The following is a 20,546-nucleotide window of genomic DNA, read 5'->3' as shown; positions in this document are numbered from 1 at the left end:
TTGTTAGGCTTACTATATCCAATCACAGCACCATGGTTTGTGCCTAGGATTAGCAGGTGCTTTTCTGGACAGCCCCAGGATTGTTCAGCAGCTAAGATCAGATAAAAATCAGTGTATATCACGTCCAAAGCTCTACTGCACCCCGTGCTGCTCAAAAGATGCTTCAGTTCATCTGGAGGAAGGTATTCTTCCTTAATCTCTATTGCACACCAGTGTGGCATATCTCAGGATGGATGATGTTACCAAAACGGTATCTAACAATAAGTATATTCTGCCTAAACTGAAACACTAAAAATAAATATTTAAAGTATAAATCCATTTAAATTCCCCAAGCTATCCAAAGGATTTGGAAATAGTTCACCTTTGCTGAAGATCCCACATCGCCTGCCTTTTATCTCTATAAATCTGCATGAATAGAAAGATGATGCTAATTATTATGTGACACACAAGCAAACTGCCAACCCCCTGTTATTAGCACAGCCTGTGACTGTCTGTACGGTTGCTTTATTTGAGCTGCCCAAACTCCAGCAGCTACACAGCTAATGAGTGTTTTGCTGACATCAATTGCCCTGTAATTCCAAATGACGTCGTTGCAGTGGCGGGCTACGCACTGACATGTAACATCATATCTATCAGGTAGATAGAGCTACACTGGATTATCACTGTGCACTCCTATTACCTCACAGTCTGGTAATGTATGGTCCCAGCTACTCTCTTGCAAGTGTGTGTGTGTGTGTGGAGAAACCTGGAGAGCATAACAGCTATCTAGGAAAAGCTGTGCATGGAGAAATATGGTCTCCCCGCGTGATTACATAGCTGCTTTATCCCCCACTGTGCGTGCGTGTACCAGCACACGCACATCCCATCAGCTGTCAGCAGGAATTCCTGACTCCAGATTAAAGCTTTGCCACTGTCTGCTCAGCTTGTCCTGGTCAATGGACATCAGAGCAAAGCGTCCACTCGCATAAGGATTTCTGAACTTTGCTCCCAAGAACAGGAGTTTTTACTGTTGCAATGACTTGAACTTGTTCTTGAAAGAAGCCACATCAGAAATCACTCTGTGCTGCACGCTGGCATTTCTAAGTGAGGAGTCAAGAGGTCAAAACCCAAGGTCAGAAGAAAAGCAGGCGTGCAAGACCCCTTGCTGTACCTGTGGCTGAATAAACCAGCACTTTCCTAATCAGTCACTAATCCCCTAATCTTTATTGCATGTAAATTCCGATCCCTTCCCAACGGCTGTGCCGCGGTAATCTCCAATCTGATTACAGGGAAACCCCATTGGAAGACTCATCGATAAAAAATGGAAATGTGTAAAATCAATTTGTTATAGATCACATACAGTGCTGCACACCCCTTCAGATATCAAAGAACCGCCATCATATAGCAACAAATGAAGGGCTGTTAAAAACACTTTTTTATCTGATAGCGGGTTTGACAAAAGACAAAATTCACTTCTGAAAACAAGGGCACTGTTTTACACACAGTAAACGAAGACAGGTGATTAAGGCAGAAAAGGCAGTGTAAAAAAGGTTATTATTTAAGGCCATGCTATAGAAATGTGAGGACAAAAGAAAAGAGAGTCTAGATGCACTTAGCCTCACAATGTACTGGTAGGAGCTCGGCCTTAGCCAACAATCTCAGCTTTACCTACAGGAAGTATGGCAAGTGTTGGCATGGAGTGGTTGGCCAATGAATTTACCATTTGGTACTCACCTTGATAAGAACCAACAAGCAAAATGCTGCAACTTCCGATCCTGAGCTACCAAGTTTGGGATTAAAAGGCCCAGGAAGTAAGGACCACATCTCTGGCTCATCGGTAAGAGCCTGGGCTTCATCACTGCTAAGCACAGTGGTTCTCAGTTTTGAAAACAATGGAAAATTCATAATTTTAGATAAATAAATTAGCTTTGCGGGATCTTTCTTACACTCATATCATTTTCCTACAGTAGGAAGGGAAGCCAAAGCCTCCTTTGTGTAACCCCCCCAGCAGATAGAAATATTAAACTAAAAGAAAGCAGAGGCCAACATGACTTTTGTGTTTCATCCATTGAGGGGAATTTGCCAGCGTTCACCATTTTCTTTTTTAAATCTTGTGATATTAGGTGCTTGTTTGTTAATGTCTGTTTTCTGAGGCCATAATCCCGAAGGAGAATCTCCTGTTTATTTGAACATGAAAGGAAATTTGTGTCCTTTGTTATTGTGGGGAATCACTAAATATGCTAAAACCAGGAAGCAAATAAATAAAAGCCAATTCTTCATGGCATTTATGCTTTTTAAACCTAGGGTACTGGTTTTCTGGGGTTTGACCCAGGAGTGCTGAAAACACAGGATTAGTAATGTGAGTGTTTCCTCCCAGTGCATCCCCTGAGATTTATTTAACCTTTTTTATGACATGCATTCACAAAAAGCTATACTGGCTGTGGGATCCAATAGCTGTAGGGTCTAATATAGCTTATGCTCCATTCACCATAGAGGAGATTATAAGCAGGTGTCTCTCCTAGAAAAACTGGTATGCTACAATCAACAGGAAGCTGGCTCATATCCCCAGATGTTTGTCATTATGGGAAGGAAGGAGAAGAGGGACGTTAGGGTCAATAAAACCACACTGCCCCTCTTGTAGCACCTACAGTCCAAGAGGGACTTCAGTAGCTCTGCTGTGCCCTTGATAAAAGTTTTACAAGACCTCTGCTCCAAACAGCCCTGAAATCAAAGGTGTGTTTACTTAGCCTTTGCTTGCTGGGCTCTAGGATAGTGCAGGGAAGATCAAAGCAGAGACCTCATTTAACATGTCCAAGTACACAAACGGCAAGTCTGTTTATGTTGGATTCCTACACACAGAGTGTGCTGCTGTCTGTCAACACTTCAGGCTCATTTTCAGCAATATTGGGTGAGGAGGGAAATATTCAGAAAGGCCCCACAGATTCTGGTCCTGCTGAAACAGAAGTGGAAGTCAGAGCAGAGAGCTCTGCTTTCAACTGTGAGTGCCAAGGTCAAATACGAGCTCCTTGCAGGATAAAACAAATAGACCTGTGGTCTCTGCTGAAGTGCTATACCATTGAGATGCAGCTAAAGTCTGCATAAAGAGATGGAAAAGACAATTATTTGAGTCCCACCTGTTGGGGTTTTTTTTTGGCCAACACACAGTGAGACTAAGGTAATTGGTTTGACATTGGTAGGAGATGACACCCCATGCACCTTGTGCACAGAAAGAGGTGCAATACCCATCAGCAATTCACATTCTCCTGCAGTCTCCCACTGATGCTTGTACAACCCCACACTGGGGATGTAGCAGTTTTGTGTAGGAGTGAGCAACAAATACCTGCTTCTTCTCTTGGCTTCCCAGGGTAAAACTTCATAAGGAGTAAAATATTATAAGGAACATGTGGAGAAGACCACACAAACTGTAGGCTGGAGGAGCTTTGTTAGGTCTCCTTCCCATCCATCCTACTGTATTATCACCAGGACTGACCCTTTAAAACAGAGACAAGTAAAGGGAAAGAGAGCCCAATGGTTAAGATACATTCTTAGGTCCTTGATTCAAGGCAGATACACAAGGTACTGAAGTGCCACAACTACAAAAAGGGACAGCTCTCTCTTTGGGATGCTCTGGGGACAAATGTTAGATTGCCAGGCACCCTGTGATAACAGGGGTGCAGGTGGGTACCCAGATAGATATGCGGGCTTCAAGACTTATTGGAGAGTCTCCCCAGTTTTGCAGTGATGTTTTCCCTAACCAGGCAATACACCCTGCTTCGCTCCACCTCATTCCCCTGCCTCTAGTCAAAATCCTCATCTACACTGTTAAGCTGTTCCCTCCCCCTCCTCCTGGCTCCAGTATCCAACCCCTTCATACACTTGCAGACAGTTATTGTCCCCTCAGGTGTCACTTAGCCAAGCTACACATATATTTACAAGTAGCTCTTCTAATCTTCTCACATAAATCAGTGCCCCCAGTTGTCTGATCTGATCATCCGGGCCTGTCTCTCTCTGTCCGGACAAAACCCATGCCTGTCTCCCTGACATCTCATGGAAGTCGAGCTGTCAGCTCAAGCTCAGAGCTCTTAATCTTCCTCCCCCTCCCCACCTCCTGCTTTAATTGCCGCAGACACTGCTACTGTCCTGCCTGTCGCTCAGGCCCACATCCCCAGTGTTATGTTTTACTTTGCTCTAGCTCTCCAGATCCTGTGAGCTGCGGAGTCTTCCTGCAGCTTACTGATAAACCCCAGCCTTGGCTGTCCCTACACTCACTTGCATTTCTCATCCAGGCTCCCATCATATTTCATCGTGACTCCTCTGCTCCAGCCTTGATGAAGCACACTCTGGCCTCATTCATATCCATTTTTGTAGGCACTGCTCTGGGCACATCTGCTTCTCTTCACGTCTAGTTCTCTCTTTCCCTGCCACATCAAACAGTTGCTACTTGTCTTCACTTCTCAAGGATCCTCCTGGCCTCCTCCTACCAGAGGTCTGCCCTCTTCCAACTGGCCCAGAAGTCCTGGCTTTCTTCTCATTTTTTTACAGTTTTCAATGAAAACCATAGGTGTTTTCTGCCAAGCTGCCTGCCCTGTGTGGGAGCTCTTCATCAGCACCAGCTCTCTCCCCACACACTCCTCCTTTAAGCTTTCCTGCACCACGTACCCACCATCACCGGTCAGCAACTAAGCTCTGGTGGTCCCCATGGTCAACACCATCCCACTGCTGCTTTGCTCCACCCATCTCTCCATCTTCCTGCCATCATCCTTCACCTCATAGCAATTTGGGCACAGCCTCCTTGCTGTGTTCAGACAACACCTTGCACAGCGGGGTGAAGGCCCTGAGCACAGCCGTGACACACACACAAATCATGCTAATCACAACAGCTTCACTAGCACCTCTTTGCCGATTACCCTCATTTCTGCATCCACAGCATTAACGAACGATTGCATTTTAACAAGCTTCATTAGCACATCGCCTAACACAGCCTGAGCACCCAAGGAAACCCCATGGTGCTTCTTTTCTGCTCAATATAATTTCCAAGGCTTCTGTAACCTGATTTGTTAGCAATAACCTCAGGGCTGTAAAGCTTTTCTTCTGCCATCCAGCAATTAAGGAATAATTTGTCACGGAGCAAGTCAAGCTGCAGGGCAGGAAAGCCCTGTGCAGTACAAGGAAGCTGTGCAAACCGTAGCCCTTGGTGCAGGAACGACGAGAGCATCCGTCCCCTCCTCCTCCATTAGCCAGGAGCCTGTGCTCAGCAGCAGCTCCTGGAAATGCTGCACAGCCTCCTAAGTAATTCAACTCTTTGACCTGCAGGCAGAGAAATGCCTGTATACACCCTGCCAGCGTGCACTTAACTGTGGCTCTGTCCCTCCTGCACTTCTTTGGACATTGTGCAGAAAGTTAAACAGCCAGTTGCCAAACCGTATTGTTGGCATGAGCTATATAATGGAATAGGATTAAGAAATGGGCTGCAAAGCTTTTTTCAGCAAGTTTTATGAAGCTCCAAAACATAACTGAAACTACCATTTAAGAAAAAACTACGCTGGGAAGAAAAATATTAGTATCACAGAATCACAGAATGGTTTGGGTTGAAAGGATCTAGTTCTTTAAGATCATCCAGTTTCAACCCCCTGCCATGGGCAGGAACATCTTCCACTAGATGAGGCTGCTCCAAAGTCCTGTCAAACCTGGCCTTGAATGCTGCCAGGGATGGTATCTTAAGAATAAGAATGAACAAAGTTAGGTAAGGAGTTTGAAACACTTTACATGCCTTGAACTCAATTTATGTGCATTGCTATCCATGATAGGCATGAGGTATGGTACTCTGGACAGACCAGAGCAACCTCTGGTGCATATTCAACAGGATCAGGACGTGACCCTGGGCAGTGGCTCCCAAGGGACACACTCCACATTTCAACCATCATTTGTGGTCTGATAATTGCTCATGTCACCATGGAGAGATGCACACATATACACTGAGGAGAAATCGGTCTCACATTAGATAAAAGAGGCAGCTCTTACACCTATAGAGTGTGAAAAGTATTTCTATCTGGATAAACCTTTGCTAGCTTTAAAGTTAATATTTTCTCCAGTTATCTCAGTGACACAAAAGCTAAATGCTTTCCCAAGCATTCCTGGAAAGATGCTTCCTGTTTTGGTGAGGCAGAGAGGGTACTTCTAAGTAAAAAACGATCTGACTTTGCTCATTGTATATTAAGCCCAGTCACAAAACCAGAAGTAGTTTTGCAGATGGAGGTTGTTGCCTGAGTTTTCCCCCGCTTAACGTCCATAGTAGCCAGATTAAGGAACTGCTAGCAAACCTCAGTCACTGTTTCCAAACCATACGTAAGGAACAGCATAGCAGGAATAGAAAGGGTATCAACTGCTACAGGGCCCCAGACAGCTGTCTGTGAAAGCAGAAAACAGGGGGTTAATGGTTCTTTTATACTTTTCTTTCAGTATTTGCAGACAACTGAGGACTGGTATGGAGATCATTGATCACTGCTGGAAATTCCTCATGCAAAGAGGCAGTCTGATCTCGTGAAGTATGAGCAGCACTCAATTCCCATTAATTTAAAGGGAGATTAAAATTGTCCAGTGTTTTGTAGGAAACTTTAAATCTATGGACAGATATAAATCTATGGACACTATACAATTCTAAATCTCCAGACACTATTAAAAGGGTTCTCATCCAGCAAACGCCTCTCACACCTCTATCCACGTTTTGTAGTCCTTCAGCTTATGCATGTAATGAAGAAAGAAACCCAGTTGCTAACTACCTGATATTACAACAGGACATTCTTCAGGAACGGGTACTTTTCACATCCCTACTACCATTATTTTAACATTTAGAGGTAGAGGAAAAACTTCACCCATCCCCACCTTCCTCCCCCTTAACCAGACAAACACGGCATTCAGCTCGTCTGAATTCAGATTTTTATTGGAGCTGATCCAGCAACCAGAGTGTGTTGCTAGAAGCCAAGGTCCCGCTTCCTTCAATACACCTCCTTTATTCTGACTCCCTGCTTTTGTACTGCTTTGGTAATCTCAATCTGTGGTCAGGGATAGGATAAAATTTCAGCTATTTCCCCCCTCGGAACAGGGCTTGCTCTTAAATCAAAAGCCCTGCACCCTAAACCTCTGGTTAAGTACTTTACTGTAGGCAAGCCTTTGAAATCATCACGGGCTTCTTTTTTCTCCCTTTTTTCTTAGATATAGCTCTGAAAACCACAGAAGTAAACCAAGCTTTCAGGAATATCAAAGGTATTCAGAGGAAACTGGGGGATGGGGCCATATAGGATGGCTCCACAGTGCTTTTTTGTCCTGAAGTAGATGGCATTACCAGTCCCCATCAAGAATGTAAGATTTCCTCCCTTATCCTCCAGGGCATGAGAAAATATTGTTAACTCTTCTGGAAGCATTAGGAGCAGACAGCAACTGGAATCCAGGCAGAAGTCACATTTCTGTCGTTGCCTTGGTAAATGACCTGCACCTTCTGCACAGGTTGGTGTGGGCTCTCACATACCTTCAACTACTGTTTGTATTTTCCTCTCTCTCTGTTTCTCCTTTTTTCCCCCATTCCCTCTCCTCTATACAAATAGTAATTCAAGAACCACGGTCAACCCTTTGCTTGGCTTCAGGTCTCTTGCACGGGCTGAAGTTACCTCCAATTCTCCGGCATGGTTCAGGGAATTTATTTATATTCCATGTTCTGGAGATAGACCTCATGTCTTGCCAAGGGCTCGCCTGGGTCTTACAAAAGGAACACTGAAAAATATTTATGGAACCTAAAGTGAAACTCAAGACACTGTTAAAATAAAATTTGCCTTAGTATTTTTTTTTTTTTCCCAAAGAATTGACCTGGATTTCTTGGCAGAAAGACTAATCCAAATGCTATTGGTATCTTAACAGCTCACAAGAACCACATGCTTCAAATAAAGCCATTACTAGCAGACACGCTGAGTGGTTCAATTAAGCAAATATGAAAATAGACACTTCATCCTGCTTTAACTAAGTGGGATCATTTCACTCCTGAATCCAGACTGACAATGAAAATGATACAATATTTATAGGGTAGCTTTTTATCCTGAAAGATCCCACAGGATTACACGGACCCCGTTTCACGCACTACAGAGATGCTGCCACTTCCAGCGAGGAGCTCACGAGCTTCTCCTGCAGCCCCAAGGAAGGGCACATGGCAATTCAGAGCGAGGAGCAGAAAAGAATTTCACATTCAGCTGAAACTATAGAAGGGGATTTAGGCAAGCAGAACGGAGATCGTTTAGACTGGAGCACATCCAGCACAGAGGAGGTATAGTACTGCAGTGCTTTAAACATAAAACTTACATTAAAACAGTAAAATGTTCTGGTTTAAACTATCCAAAAATCAGAATTCAGGGCAGAAAGTGGTACACCACCTCGAAGGTGAAAAGTTTCATTCTCTCCACTTCATTTGTGCATGGGAAATTCTCTAGAAGCTGCTTTTGCTCACTATTCCCTTTAGGGAATACAAGCATAAGGACTACAATACTTTGCATAGCTGCCTGTTAACGTAAGGATGACACAGGATACTTTCTGATATAAAGGCTTCAAAATGTTTCGGCCAGTGTCCTCACACACTTCATGGAGAAGAAAAAACTGGGTCCACCTACACCACACATCTGATCACAATGACTACTGCCAGGGTCCCTGCTGGCATCTCTACCCCTTTTCACATTAGCTACATTGCAAATGTAATGCAGCCCAGTATGGAAACAGCATGACTGGTGCAAGGCTGCCTTGCAAGGCTTCAGTGGCAGCATCAGGAATCCAGCTTTGACCCGCAGTGCTCTACTGTGACAATCGGGTAATGCTTCCACCTCCAGGAAATGCTGTCTCCTATGAAACCTTGGCCATGAATGAAGAGCTCAGCAAGCCTTGGAGTTTTCAAATACTATGCTAATAGGCAGACCAAAAATATCATGCTGAAACAGAGAAAATCCACCATTCTAAGAAGCAGGCACAGCAACATGACACAAAGTCACATGGGGATGCACCATATGTCAACTGCAACTGTCATTACCGCAAGGACTGGGACTACTTCAGCATGGAGAGTTCAGCCTGTGGATGTGCTTACGTAGCCACGTCTGTAAATCCAATCAATGCAAAATGCCACGTTTAACTCATTTTTCTTCCCCCCCTTCCCCCCCAAAATGTCAATGTCCTTCTGATTCAGAGTCACATCTGAGAAGAATCATGGAATCATTTAGGTTGGAGAAGACCTTTGGGATAACCAAGTCAAAGTACAGACCCAGCACTGCCAAGTCTACCACTAAACCATGTCCTGAAGTGCTACATGTCTTCTAAATATCTCCATGGATGGTGAAGAGAAGCAATTCTGACATTCTTACTGCAAACACCCCCCCAGTACAGAAGGGCAAAAGAAATATGACTGCGCGGTGAGGGCTTTTGACCTGGCACAAAGTGTGGAGCTTGCAAAAGCCTCTCTGCAGAGCAATTAGCAGAAAGCACCAATCTTATAAAGCTCCTTTCTTTTCTACAGCTCATTTAGCCTGAAGTAGAGCAATCAAGGCTCTCCTGGCAGGATATCATATCCTCAATATGTAACTACTTAAAGGAAGAGGACAGCTATTGCAGAGAGATGTCCCAGGAGAAGTAATCATTATACAAGTGAAAGGCATTTCTTTGGAGTAACTTTTATGATAATGTGAAGCTGGGTTTTTTGGGAGGCTGGCGGGGTTCTTTTTCCCCAGGACTGGAATATGAACCTTTCTTTCACTAGTGAGCAGTTGTTCACACACCTAATTTGCTGTGATTTAAATGAAACCCTTCAGGCAGATAATCGTGTACCAGCAGGAGGAAGGGGCTGACTCTGTGACCCTAAAGCTTCCAGATATGGCACCATTTTTTTCCTAAAGGAAAAGGGAATTGGAAAAAGCAAAAAGAAAAATAGTCTTAAGAGATGAGCAAAAATGAAAGAAGATGCTATGTAAAGGAGGGAACTTCCAGGGGCTCTACAAACTGCCTGTTCTCTCATTTATGCTTATTTTAAGGGGGTTCAGTACTCACAGAACTTGTATAACTGGCAGCAGGGAAGAAAGCTCATCTATACAGAGAATGTGCATTTCCCTGCTGTGATGGAGAACCTGTCCTCAGGTATGATGGAGGAGGAGGATGCAGAGAGGTCAGCCCTCTCCAGCTCAGGGTCCCACAGGACAGCAGAACTCCAGTCCCATGCAGCAGTGCAGAGGAAGGCTGTGAGATGTATTACAGCTAAACAGGTAAGGAAAGCAGGTGCCTGTCATGCCAACCCCAGTGGGGTGTTCTGGGAGGTGCATTGGACTGAGGCCACCAGCTCAGAGGCTGTTTTGGAGCAAGAAACCCCCTATTTTCACTTCTTCTGAGCAAGAGGCAGATGGGACTAATGGGCAGCAGGCTGAGCTGGAAGAAACAATGTGCAGCAACCTTAAGGGAAAGCAGCCCACATAACCCATGGGACTCAGGATTTCATATAGAAGTGACTCCGCTCCCCTCTTCCTGTGTGAACACGCTGTTCACAGTGAGTAAGCCTGTGTCATGCTGCAAGAAACACACCCAGCTTCAGAACCTTGTGGATGGTGAACGTTTGCAATGCCAAATTGGACCTGCAGCGCAGGGCTGCGCATAGCCCAGACAACCACGTGCCTGTGAGCTTTAGGCTGAGCGCTGAGACAGACACCCATGAGAGCACAGTGGTAAGGGCTTTGCACAGATTAGCAACCAAAATGTGTGTCTTGGAGGACCTCTGGCTGGTGGCCAAGGTGAAAAAACAAGAAAGCATACCCTCTCCCTCTCACCCTCCCAGTATCTTTAGGACAGTCCACTTGTTCTGTGATTGTTGCTGGTGCACAGAATCATAGAACAGAATCATAGAATAGTTAGGGTTGGAAAGGACCTTAAGATCATCCAGTTCCAACCCCCCTGCCATGGGCAAGGACACCTCACACTAAACCATGTCACCCAAGGCTCTGTCCAACCTGGCCTTGAACACTGCCAGGGATGGAGCATTCACAACCTCCCTGGGCAACCCATTCCAGTGCCTCACCACCCTCACAGTAAAGAACTTCCTCCTTATATCCAATCTAAACTTCCCCTGTTTAAGTTTTAACCCGTTACCCCTTGTCCTATCACTACAGTCCCTAATGAACTGTCGCTCCCCAGCATCTGTATAGGCCCCCTTCAGATACTGGAAGGCTGCTCTGAGGTCTCCACGCAGCCTTCTCTTCTCCAGGCTGAACAGCCCCAACTTTCTCAGCCTGTCTTCATACAGGAGGTGCTCCAGTCCCCTGATCATCCTCGTGGCCCTTCTCTGGACTTGTTCCAACAGTTCCATGTCCTTTTTATGTTGAGGACACCAGAACTGCACACAATGCTCCAAGTGCAGATACACCTTTGCTGATAACACACATACATCAACAGCATCATCACTGCCTAAGTGCTCCTGTTAACCCCCCCTCCCACCAAACTGTGACACTGGGCATGCCCAACAAGGTATTCCTGCTATGGAAAAGAATGGTGACTGTTGGTGGGAACGGAGGCAAGGTACAAAGAGCAGGGGGCAAAGAGGATGGTTAAATAATGTAGCCAATGACTGAAAATATCAAAAACTATCTATTAAAAAATAAGAAAATATTTAAAAATATTAAAAATCTACTTTTCTAAGTCAAAACAAAAGAATTTTGTAAAACTTAGCAGTATATACGTATATACACGCACACATGAACAGCACACATAACATATGTTGGCACACCCAGCCTACATGTGAAAATGCATGCATTTTATCCCATAGCTCTGTGGATCAGGACATGTCACCACCCCACGTACAAAGAAATGCATGTGTGTGCACTGCCACATATTTCATGAAGGCAGAATTGGGATAGCAGTGTTTTAGTGAAATGAATGGCACTACTCCACAGCCACGAGGGCTCTCGCTCTGTATCTTGAAATACATGGCCATTTTACCACATGCAGAGCCTACTTTCTGCAACAGCATGACATCACCCACCCCACATCCAGGGAATAATCCTGGCCTTGTCTGCCCTGCAAAAACTGGCCTCCTCATTAAATAGAAAGGGCTGCTCGGCCAGTAGCAGCAATAGCAGTGCTTGAATGCAAGACTGGACTCAGCTGTTTTTAGTATTGGATCATCTAACTCAGCTTAGAGTGAGTGGGGTTAGGAAAAACACTGGGAAAAATCCCATACCCTGACACCCCCCCTCAACAATAGCCCAATTGCAGCAGCTGCAAGGAAAACGAGGGGGAAATGGTTTTCCAGGCCCCAGAGATGATTTTTATTTCTGGAATTTCAGAAGGAAAATTCTCTTCCAAAGAGGATTAACAAATAATAATGAAAAGTGAGGATCTCAGCAATTTCTCAGTATGTTAATCTAAGAACATTTTCGTATCTGGTCAAATGTTGCATCAGCAATTTGGGAGTGTTTCATTTCAATCCTGGCAATTGTTATTTGGTTTTTTACCTTTTCAAGCTTTTTTGGTAAAAAATAACCTAGATCACAGACAAAACCCAAACTACTCCAAATCAGAAAATGTTGGTTTTCATTTGAAGGACATTAACTGCAATCACAACCTCCCTGGGTGAGAGACAATTTTACTCCTTCCATTCTTTATTTGTACAACAATTAGCCTGTCCTGATCCAAGATAAATTCTCCCAGGCACAGTTGTGAAACAGATTAAAAGAGCAGTGTGTTGGGGTTTTTCAAATGAACCTGAAGAATTACCAAAATCACTCCAACACTCAACATTTCAGCTATGATGAGCCAGCAACTTGCACTCCAAAAATCTTACCTCCAAAAATTCTCAGCTAGACACAATGGTGATGTGGGAGCACCCTAAACTTCCATGCCTTGCAGCAGTTCATGGGTGTTATGTTAACCCATGTGCTTCTGCAGCTGTGCATTGGCACAACCACCAGCTACCCTTCTTAAACACAGAATACAGAACATTTCATGCACACTGGACTTTAGAAAAGTAGAAGTAACCCCTTCCCCTAATGGCAATGGCAATGAAAGATGCAATGCATTGAATTCTTTCATGTACATCACCAATAAGCTGTAACGTAGGGCTAGCTCACCATGTCAGCAAACAAGGAGGAAACGCACCAAGACCTCATGCCAGATGCACCTTATCATTTCACTCACATGCACTGACAGATGAACACATCGGTAATGGCATCCCTTCCCTCTGGAATGCCTGTACTTCTCAATTCCCTGCCATGGGAAGTGACACGCTTGCAGAGTGACCTACTCTCCACCCTGCACAACACGCTATCTTGGCATAGCCTTCAAGACCTTCCATCCCTCTGCACAAATGACTCTGGTCATTCAGATAAAAGCAGAGGGAGATGAAGAAGCACTTGTGTCTGGAATTCCCTGAATTTCATTACCAACCACCGAGGACTCAGCCTAGGCCAAGCTCTGTGGTTGTTGCACAGCCATGCTTTGATTTCTGGACGATCAAGTTACATTCACCACCACCGGTGAGTCTTGAGGCGTGTGATACAAGCGCAGTGAGGAGCAAGAAAACAGCTCCCATGGTGACACTGAATTGAACTCACACAAACGGGGTGGCTGTCACAGCATCCCCACTGTGACATGCACTGCTATGGTACTTCTACTGCTCTTGTAGCGCTTAACCTATGTCAACTGCCTCCTGAGCCATCCCCTTCAAGATGTGACAGTGACAGACATCTAATTCAGTTTGGGGAGGCGTGAGACCCAACGCCTGCCCTCCTCTACCACTTCCCTCCCACGTCTATCCACTTCCCTTGCTGCTGGGTTATGTCAGCCCAAAAGCTTCTCTGGGGAGGAGAATAACAGCTGGTTCTCTCCAAACCATCTCATGCAATTAAAGGAAAACCTGCAGTCAGTGCTTACATGCTTTTTTTTTTGTTGACAAGGCACAAGGAGGGTGAGGAGTGACCCCAACCTCCCTCGGCTGTGCTGACTTTATGGAATTCCTGAAAGAAGTCAACTCAACAAGAAGGTGCCACTCACAGTCCATTGTTTCTCACAGGCTTGTAAACGTTAGGGCTCGACTAAAACTCTCTGAGGTGCCAACTTTTCACCCCGAGTTCACTATATTTAGTATGTTTTCATGAAGTTCCTTCTGAAGTAATGAGGTAACACAAAGAAAAAGATGAACCTTAAGGAATTTTTTAGCTGTTGTGGTGACAAGCTTGTGAAAAGCTTGAGAATTTGAGCCCTGAGCCAGAGAACAAATAACAAGAGCCCAAATGGGAATTTTAAAATACCTTACAATATCCTCTTGAGTGATGGAGACTGAGTCATGGTTCTGGGAAGGACAACATTACATCTTCCTCATCTGCTGCAGGACTTGACTAGGATGAAATCAGAGGTTTTCTGTAACCATTTTGAGCTGCTGTCTATTCTGTGGAGAGGATGGTCCCCAGCAAGGAGCAGGGGAGGCCAGCTTGTTAAACTGGCATTAAATTAATGGAATTACAAGGCTTAACAGCCTTCATTGATCAGGACAAGGCAACACATTTAGGTGTCTAAGCAGATTTAAGCATTTACCATTAAACACGTGAGTTTGAAGGCTTGGGCCTTAACTTCTTAGTGTTCTTTCTTCCACATGAAGTAGGTAAAAATCTAAATCTCTGTCTCACTACAGCATCATGAGATTATTCTAGTGCCTGTAGCATAACCTGAAATTGAATCGAATGGGTGATAGCAGTGTGATAACTAACAGCCAGTAAGGGCAAGGTCTGGAAAGTGCATTTTGTACTAGGGACACACCAAACTGAAGGAAGAAGAGCAGGGGAGGTTTGACCAATGTTTCTCAGCAATTCCCCAAGTACAGCTCCTCTTGCAAGAGGCCAACTATACTGACACAGGCACTACAGTGCAAATCTGAGATCAACAGATGGGCACTTGAGCAGGTCAGGGCTTTAGTGGTTAAAGCTGTCACAGGTCACTTGCAGACAACATGTCAACTATACTTCTTACTGTCCCTTAACCCTCCCATTCCTTCCCTCTCCTCTCCTTCCAAAACATAAGTGGCTCTTCTGGAGGAACTCACAAAACAGTTTTCTGATGTTTACAAAGCAAAGAATGATACATGCTGAGGGATGTAGCAAGTATTCATCTTCCTCTCTGAGCCTTTTCACACACATACAAGCAGAGCACAGGCTCCTATGGCTCCAAGTAGTATGTGCATTACTACTCCTCTCCAGAAGAGTCAGCTCAGCAACCTCTGTAGAATCATAGAATGGTTTGGGTTGGAAAGGACCTGAAGATCATCCAGTTCCAACCCCCTGCCAGGGGCAGGGACACCTCACGCTAAACCATCTCACCCAAAGCTCTGTCCAACCTGGTCTTGAACACTGCCAGGGATGGAGCATTTACCACTTCTCTGGGCAGCCTGTGCCAGTGCCTCAGCACCCTCACAGTAAAGAACATTTTCCTTATATCCAAGCCCATCAGCTTTTAGTCAGGATCCTACACAGCTTGTTCCATCAGCCCCCCTTCTCTTTGAACAGAGCCCTCAAGACTGCAGCAGCACAGCTATAGCCACCTAGAAAGTATTCACATATACCTTGTTATTTATTAACAGAGCCATATATTTTCTGCCATACGTTTCTCCTTTGTACAGATCATGAGGCCATTCAGCTCTTTGCCAAGCAGACCTCTCAAAAATACAGTGTTTAAACTAAAAGGGCCTTTGTCATTGTGCAGTGCTGTGCAGAAGAATGTTCCTTCCCTGCTATATATTGTACCCTAGGTACAGCAATAATCCTTATTAATGGGGAGCAGTGACATTACTGTTATTACCCCAATGCACAAGGAGCAGGGTGGGAGCACAGGTTCATTCCTGAGAGGACTTTCTGATAGCCTGGATGTGGCAGGACACAGTTGACCCCATTCAGACAGTGAACAGGGGTTTAGGCCTGGGTTCATCAGACCAGTCTTTGGATTTTGCAGGAGACATTGTGCTCTGCTCTGCTGAGCCCCTGCTCTTGGATGTGAAATTGCTCCAGAGGAAGGGCCATAATTTGACCGAGCTGGCACACAGTGTTCCACAAAACTCAACATTTCAGGCATTAGTCATCTGCAAACCCTCACAAACAGCAGTTCAGTTTATGAAGGAAGGGATTCTTTTCCCTTAAAAGTCCTCAGTAACAATCACAAAACCTAAAATGCCCTCACACGGATATGAATCTCAGTGGGATCAACCAGGCTACTTCCACCGCTCAGAGAGCAGGAGGCAAATGGCACTTTGACTATCAGTCATCTTCACTACGTTCACAATGAGGAACAGGGAGGGGGATTTGCAGTAGTGCCGGATGGCCTGGCAGGCACCACTAGTGCTGAAAGACGACGGGACTTTTGCTCCTCAGCCAGCCAGGAACTCCAAAGACGTTCTCATTCAGTTGCCGTTACCGCAGTACACACATACACAACTGCTGTTAAGGTATCACAACCCTTGGCGGAGGTCAAAGCTGCCCGACTCGTGCTACAACTGCCTGCTGCAAACACAAAGTAGACAGCTTTCTAAAGGTTTTTTTTTATCTAAACACAACCTCAATTCTGTGCCCAACAGAAACGATACAGAAATTGCGGTGAGATTTGTGAAGCCCGTTATGCAAGAGGTCGGCTGAGATTACGGCACAAGCATTTCCCAGCTGCCTGCTTTTCAGTCAGAAGCTGCCAAATTGAAGAAAAGCGCAAATTTGGGATGAAAGTAGATCAAAATTGATATACTGTAAAAAACTTCCTAGGTCCGGGATGGAAATTTATGTTTCCCAGAACATCCACAGCCTAGATCACAAAAATCTCAGTGTAAGCCCTGTAATAAATCAGTGAGAACAAGACTTAGGTATTTTCTCACAGTTCTAGTGCATGCATAGATGCACCTCTACAGTTTTTCTCTCTTTCTGGCCTGAGGAATACTGACTTTATAATAATAAAGAGCTCCAAGAAGTGAGACTGGGAGAGTGTCACCTAAAACTAATTGGTCTGGTGAGACCCATGATTTTCCTCCCATAGAATAGGTTGGTGCATTTTTCTGTCTCTTTGGGTTTTTTCCTTGCCAAAACACCACCTAACTCCAAATACAATGGAAAAACTGAAAAGCTTATTCATAATAAGGGAATTCAGATGATCCCTTTTGACTTTCAAGTCCAGGAAAGATGTTTCTTGCTTCCAAAAGGCTTAAGTTTTAGTATCAAACTCTTTAGCAGTTTTTATAGGGGAGCTCCCCACAGTGCCAAATCTCAGTTAACGTAAGATGCAACAGGTAGTGCAAATCTGCAAAGGAGTAGGGGTGAGACAGGAAGAGGGCTACTATAACTTTGCACCATGAAACAAACAGAATGAATGAAGAAATTAGAACTCTTAGAACTCTTAGAATATTATTAGAACAATTAGAACTCTTAGAACAATTAGAGCAATTAGAACATTAGAACTCTCCCTAAAAACCTGGGTTTTTTTTTCTCTGAAGCATCAACAAGATGAGAAATTAAGATATTTAGTTACAAGGTTTAAGTCCATGGTTCCCTTTACAAAGGTATATTCACCCTCCTCTGCTCTCAGTAGGTTTTTACTGAGCAACTGGAAGATGCTACTTTCAAAGCCAGGCCTTGAGTCAGTTAATTGTTATCCCTCTTTGTGTTGCCTTTTTTATTTCAACGAAAACCAGCTAAAGGTTTGCAGGAAGGAGCCTCGGGGCTGCAACAGATGTCATGAGCCACTTCCTACAAATTAGAAAAGGAAAGTAACCCCCTCAGGTTAATTATGGGGAGAGGCCACACATGGAGCTGTGTAATGAGCCTGTGGGATGGAGAGAAGGCAACTGCTCCGTATTGGATTTCAAGAGACAGAGCATGAAATCTCTTGTGCTGACTACATGCTTTCACACTGCAAGAGCAATGGGGGGACACAAGCCATACTGTCTGGGGCAGGCAGCAGAGTTAAGGAGCACTTACATTGTTCAAGCACCCTCTGACAACATCTCTTTGCGTACATGTCTTCCCAATGGACAGCTAAAAGCGGTGGGATCAGCACATGGGGCTCTGCACCTGCCTCCCTATTTACACAGGTGCAAGGTGGTTGGAAAGCCATGGCCAAGGATTAGAGAGTAAAGACTGGGACTTGGCTGACCTGGATGTTGTTTTCCTGGTGGGATGAATAGGCGTAAGTCCTTTCATCTTTCTCTGCCTCATTTCCCCATCTGTATAATGGAGATGGTGGTATTTGTGTTCTTTCATATATATAAAGTGGTTAGGTTTTCACTAAGGGAAAGCACCAGAACAGTCCCAGGTAACATCATCACCAGGAAACCCTGTGAGAGTGCAGGTTATGGCTTTTTTTCTTTCTCTTCTTTTCCATTCCTGCCTCCCCAACAGGTTGGTCCAGGCTTGTCTGAGCCCGTGTTTCATGAAACTCTTTTCTTAAGGGTCATGTCACTTTAAAAAGTCACAGATGCTCGTTTAAAGCAAACTGGTGTAGCTAAGCAATTGTAACTCAGCCATGAAGCTTAGCTGAAGACTCAGCCCCATGTTTCCTTCAATTAAAATATACATCTGTGTTTAGGTTAGCATGACCTGACAACAACCCCAGCAATGACAAAAACAACAACCTGGAATGAGCCAGCTAGCAGGCCTCCAAGATTTATCTTAGGGAGGGGGAATAGCTTAATGTTTACTTAAATATAATGTGCAGATTGAGGAGTTAAGTGACAGTTAATGGGTTCATCCATAAACAAGGAGAATCCTGGCAAAAACTGGGCTACAGCTTCACCTGGGAAGGTATCTCTGTCACCAGGAGAGCATTGACTGGGATCTAAGCAACACTGCACAGGCATAGCTGAAAGTCCTACTGCCAGGATGGCCACATAAAGAAGCAGGGATAAGTAACTGCATGTTTCAGTAAACTCAAACAGTGGCCAGGAGAACTGGAAAAGCTCAAGATTTTCAGTCCAAAAGGGACATTTTGTTGACATTCCATCTTGCAGGGAAAAAGAAATGTGAAACATTCTGGGTTTGTTCCAGTGCAGAACAGTAGTGGCTTTTTTCATCTCAAAAAAGCAACAGATCTGCCATCCTTTGGACAGCTGAAATCACAGCCTCCTCCTGTAAAATCTTCCCCGTTGTATACACATCACTTCTGATGCTTCTGTTGAAACTGTGCTCACAACTGAGACCAAGAAGAAAAGTTTGAATCATTGCAAACCTCCCATTAAGCATGACCAGAGCAGAATAATACACAGCTCCCTCGCTGACAAAAGCACCAAGCAGTGCTTGTGGCAGTGGGTTTTCATCAACACCTATCACTTCCAAGTACGCAGGAGGATATCTCCACAAACACACTAAAAATGACTACTGGTCAATGAATATTTAATGCCTTCCAATTTTTTCCACACCCAAAGACAAACAAGCAATCTCCAGACTTGAACTGCAGGTTTGCATGTCATCTCCTTTCCCATTTCTTCCAAAACAAGGCATACCAAATCCACCCTCGTTTCAGCAGGTGGATTAGAGGCTAAGTAAAACTGGTTTTCTTGAGCAGGATTAGCTTGAGGTGCTTCTGAGATAATCTGTCTGCCTTCCAGGCACCCTCTAAATACTTAGAGGCACCCATTTGTCATCACTGCTGCATTATCCTTGCAAAGCACATCATCCTTGCACAACGGAGCTACCTGATCTGCAGGGTGCGATTGTGCATGCCTATTACTTTGCTTGTCTATCTACTGGGGAGAAAAATGGCTTGTGGCCTGCATATTTCAAGCTGAACACCAACACTGCTTAGACAGTATAGGGAGATACATTGCTGAACTCTGGCCGCCATGTCCCAGTGGTCCAGGACGGCACCCAACTGAGCTACAGGAACATGGTATGGTAGGTCTTCAAAAGAATGACCCTTCAGTAGGACTAATGAGCAGTTTCAGTTTCTTAGGCACGAACAGCACACCCGGGCAGTTATCAATGTCCTGTTAAGTGCAACAGGATGGCAAGGCAGCCTGGAAAACCAAAAAGAAACACAGCAAGTCTTGTTTGTACTTGTACCACATTTTCGCGGGCTCAAAGGATTTCTCTGAGATTTAAACAAATAACAGGATCAGAAGGTTTTAATAAGCTCCCACAGGCTCATCAGGGGCTCGATCCAGCCCCCGGTGCAGGCAGTGAGTTTAACAAAACTAATCTCCAACTTCAACACAGTTATCACGATTTGCACCAGCTGAGGATCTCTCACCCTGACTTTAATGGGAACATGACCAGGCTGCTTGCCAGCACTTTTGGCTTTACTGCAGGAGGAGTGACGTTCAGGTATGCGTGACCACTCACCATCAGATTTCTTTACAATGACAAGCTTTGAAGTCAGAACGCTTTGCTCTCCTTCCATAAACCATTTTCATTCAAAACAATAACTATTTAAACGGGAGCCTCACCAAAGCCATTTCAGTTTGATGGGGTTTTTTTACTCCTCTATCAATGACGAAATATAGTTAAATCACAAAAACAGAGACCTGCCTGCTCCATAGGACCTATTCA

General features: G+C 44.6%; 1 protein-coding gene across 2 annotated transcripts in view; it reads right to left on the bottom strand.

Moving 5' to 3' along the window:
* Positions 1-20,546, bottom strand: part of FGFRL1 (fibroblast growth factor receptor like 1) — a 172,744-nt gene that overhangs the window by 98,160 nt on the left and 54,038 nt on the right. The gene's annotated exons all lie outside the window — the stretch shown is intronic.

The sequence above is a fragment of the Pezoporus flaviventris genome, unplaced genomic scaffold (genome assembly GCF_033815535.1).
Source record: "Pezoporus flaviventris isolate CSIRO_AGI_PZ_B2104156 unplaced genomic scaffold, CSIRO_AGI_Pfla_v1 ptg000002l, whole genome shotgun sequence".
Lineage (NCBI taxonomy): Eukaryota > Metazoa > Chordata > Aves > Psittaciformes > Psittacidae > Pezoporus > Pezoporus flaviventris.
The sequence above is the reverse complement of the archived record's forward strand: the minus strand, read 5'-3'. Positions and strand labels throughout refer to the sequence as shown.